Source organism: Rhinolophus sinicus, chromosome 17, assembly GCF_057876585.1.
Source record: "Rhinolophus sinicus isolate RSI-liver-muscle chromosome 17, RSI-T2T, whole genome shotgun sequence".
Taxonomy (NCBI): domain Eukaryota; kingdom Metazoa; phylum Chordata; class Mammalia; order Chiroptera; family Rhinolophidae; genus Rhinolophus; species Rhinolophus sinicus.
This window is the reverse complement of record NC_142517.1, coordinates 8,583,079-8,587,040: the sequence shown is the minus strand read 5'-3', so window position 1 is coordinate 8,587,040 and position 3,962 is coordinate 8,583,079.

Sequence of the window (3,962 nt, the reverse complement as noted above, 5' to 3'; positions counted from 1 at the left end):
TCTGTAGAAAAAGAATGGTCTTTTAAATAGCTATGAAGATATCCACATTGAAAAAAACAATTTTTTCAACCTCTACCTCTGTTAATTTCACAGAAATTAACAATAGGTGGATTGTAGCTCTAAATGTGAAAGGTTAAATTATAAAGCTTCTGGAGGAACATAAGATAATATCATTATCACCTTCATGATCTAAGCAGATTTCCTAAGTAGGACATAAAAAGTGTTGACCATTAAGAAAACTATGGATGAGTTGGATGGCGTTACAATGAAGAACTTCTGTTGCTCACATGACACCATTAAGTGTGTGAAAGAGCATGCCAGAAAGTGGGAGAAGATATTTGTGATACATATATTTCTCAAGGGAACCTTACAAATCAATTTCATAAAAAGGCAGTCAACCAAAACGAAAAATGGGCAAAAAATGGGAACAAATGCTCAAATAAACAAGCTCTCTAGTTGGCCAATAAGGATATGCAAACATGCTTAGCCATAGTGGAGTCAGGCAAATGCAAATCAAAATAACTGGAATGACACAACTCATCCACCTGAGTGACTAAAACTAAGCTAACAAATAACAAAACTGACAATACTAAGTGTTATTGAGGATGAGGAGTTATTGGAACTGTCACTTTCCCGCACTGCTAAGGGGAGTGTAAATTAGTACCGTCACTTTGGAAGAAAATGTTTGGGACTAATTAGTAAAGTTAAACATACACATACCCTCTGACTTCATTTATACAGAACTGAATTGCAGATATGTGCGGTAAATGTCACGTATAAGAATATTCATAGCAGCACTCTTCCTAATAGCCTCACAAATCCATCAACACTAATATGAATAAACTGTATTCGTACAGCGGGATTCCACATAGCAATGAAAATGAATGCATGAATTACTGCTACATACACAGGTGACTCTCACAGATCGAATATTGAAAGAAAGATGCAGATAAAATGAAGAGCACAAACTCTATGATTTCACTTAAACAAGGTTCAACAAAAGGTAAACTTAATTCATAAAGAGGGCAGTCAGGTAGCTGTTATCTTTGGGGAGTGGAAAGAGGCGGCTGGGAGGGACATAAGGGGAGTCTGGGGTGCTGATAATATTCCATTTCCTGATTTGCAGGGGGGTTTACATGGGTTTGCTCATTTTGTGAAAATGCAGCAAGCTTTATAGTGATAATTAGAACGTGTATTATACTTCAGTAAAAATGTGCATTTACAGACACTGAAAAACGCTATAGGACAAATAAGTGCATTTAGTTACTGGAAAGTGCCATTCTTGTCAAAGAATCCTTACAATGATGGAAATTGAGTGTGGAAATTGAGTCCTTTTGTAACGTAGAAAAGTATTAGATGCTCATTTAAATGTCTTCTGTGACACAACTAATAACATGTCAGGAGTAAGGTAGTAAGCTGAAAAATGAGAAAAATACTTGTGATTCTTTTACATTTTTTGATTTGGCTCTTTGTTGGATATAAATATAGAAACCAGAAAAGACAAATTTGGGGGCTTTAAAAAAATAATTTTGTTTGAATAATGGAATCAATGTATCAAAAAGGTTTTCCACTGTGTATCTCTGTATTTTGTTATATAATAATAATAATAATAACAACAACAACAATTTACAAGTCTATAACATTAAGCGTTCAAAGCACATAGTCTCACTTTAATTTTGTCCCTCTTTATTTAAAAAAAAAAATTGAGGCAATTCAATGTTGATTCATCCCCACAATAACTGTAAAAGTAGGACTGGAAAGAATGACTCTACTTCCTTTTAGACATGAGAAAACTGGGGGGGGGGGGGGCAGGTTGGAGACGGTTAACCTACTTGTTCAGGAATCCACAGCTAGTAAAGTACAGACCAAGGATTAGCATGCAAGTGCTGTGACATTGGTTGATGCCGGTGTTTTTCCACTAAATTCATATTTTCTTCCTCTCTGCCTTGATTTGAGTTAAGAAAACAGGATCACCAGTTTCAGGTCAGGCCTGGCGGGGAGGGAACAGTGATAAAAAGGAAAGTTGTGTAATAGGCAAAGTGAAGCTGAGATGGCTGGAGAGCTGGGTTGAAGCAAGACTGGGCTCCAGTTTCCACAGCCAAACCAGAAGCCAAGAAATATAAAAAAGGACAGTTATTGGAGCATAGTTTTTATTGATGAAAAAAATCAAACAAACAAACAAAAAAACACACAAGAATGTGAAAAGTACGTAGAGCAAGATATTGAAAATACAGTCTCAAGATGACACGTCTGTTTCTTTAAAAGTTTCCAGTGTTTTATCAAACTCAAATTTATAATCTTCTAACATCTCTCTGCCTCCCTTCTACTCCTGTTTTGCTGGGAAATTCCTTACAGAGTTGCAGCGTGCAAATTGTGTGTTTCCTGGGAGCAGGAGGAGAAGGATCAGTGAAGGAAACTTCCCCTCTGTATTGCAATCCAAGACAGCCAGCAAAGATCTCTCAGACTGTCAATTGCCTGACTCCCTGGCTATTTTCAAAGGGCCTTGACTCACTGTCTTTGCATACACTTGAATTCCGAATACGCCATCTCCAACCTCTGCCTACTCCTTAAATGGGATAGGGAATGCCACGACTGTAAACCACATATCACTTGCATTCATGGACTTGGTGACCTCAAGATGAACTAGTTGGGACACTTTGGGTTCATATTTGAGATACTTTGAGTTCATTCTCAATGAGTGCCCAAAATACTTTGACCAGTTGGGCCTGCCTTCCTCTCCCTCCCTGCCCAATGGATCCTTCCTCTCTCTAATCTCTGGTTCTCTTTGTCACCTATTTGTGCCAGAGGCTAGAACTGACCTTTCATCCTGTTTCTGATATCTTCCATTTCCCCACTAGTTCCCATCTCAGGACCGGACTCTTTCCCTGGAACCCAGATGGGTCTTTCCTTTTTCCATATTCTTGCAAATTCCTGTCCTCCTTCCACCTCTTTGTAAAACTTTGGGGGTGAGGGCTGCTTGTACAACCACATAGGCCATTGCTAGGTTCTCAGTCTGAGACTTTAATCCTGGAATCCTCTTTCACCAGAGTCACACTGCCTGTACCTGTTATGAAGACAAGGAACAGAGACAAATTAACGGAGGTTCAAGCAGTACGGTCATCTGATTCTCTTCCATAATCTTTAGCGGTAGATGGTTTCATGTTTGGTGTAACAGATGGTTTGTGTCTTCAAGGACCAAGGCTCTTTCTATTCTTCCTTCTCTGGCCAGTTGGTTGTTGTCTTCAGACTTGTTACCTCATGGTCATAACATGGCAAATGTTGCTCCAGATGACACATTCTCATTCCAGCTACCGAAGCAGGAAGGAAGGGACTGACACAAAAACCTTCTCTTCAAGAAACTGTCTTTTGATTCAGAACATGAAGGTCCTCCAGTATACTTCCCTTTATGTCTCATGGTGGAGAATTAGACACGTTCCCATCTCTAGTTGATCACTGATGGAGGGAATTAGGATTTCCATGGCTGGTTCACGCCAATCAGAACTCATCATAAATTCAGGATGACTTCACTTCCTGGGGATGAAGACACCTCTGTTGAACATTTTGAAAAAAACAAAGGAAGGAAACCATTGGGTGAACATGGAACCTTGAAGGACCTAGTCTGAAACTGGGCTTTACACACAGGTGCTCTGCTCCTAGAGGGTGGGTTCAGCTCTCAGTCTTCTCATTTGTCCTGACCATCACCCATGGTCAGTACAAAATAAATATGGAATGCATGCGTGCATCAAGCATGAATGGATGGACTCCAGGATGAGGAAGAGAATGAGTGAGTGATCTGCATATGCCTCTCTCCCTTATTCCTGACAGACTTACTAGGACAACCTTCCCCTTTATCCTGGATTTGCTCCTACAAAGAGGCTACGTGGAGTCCCATTGTGACAACTAGTCACACATCTTATCATTCTGCCCCCTCTATTTATAATTCTAAACTCTTTGGCTTCCGG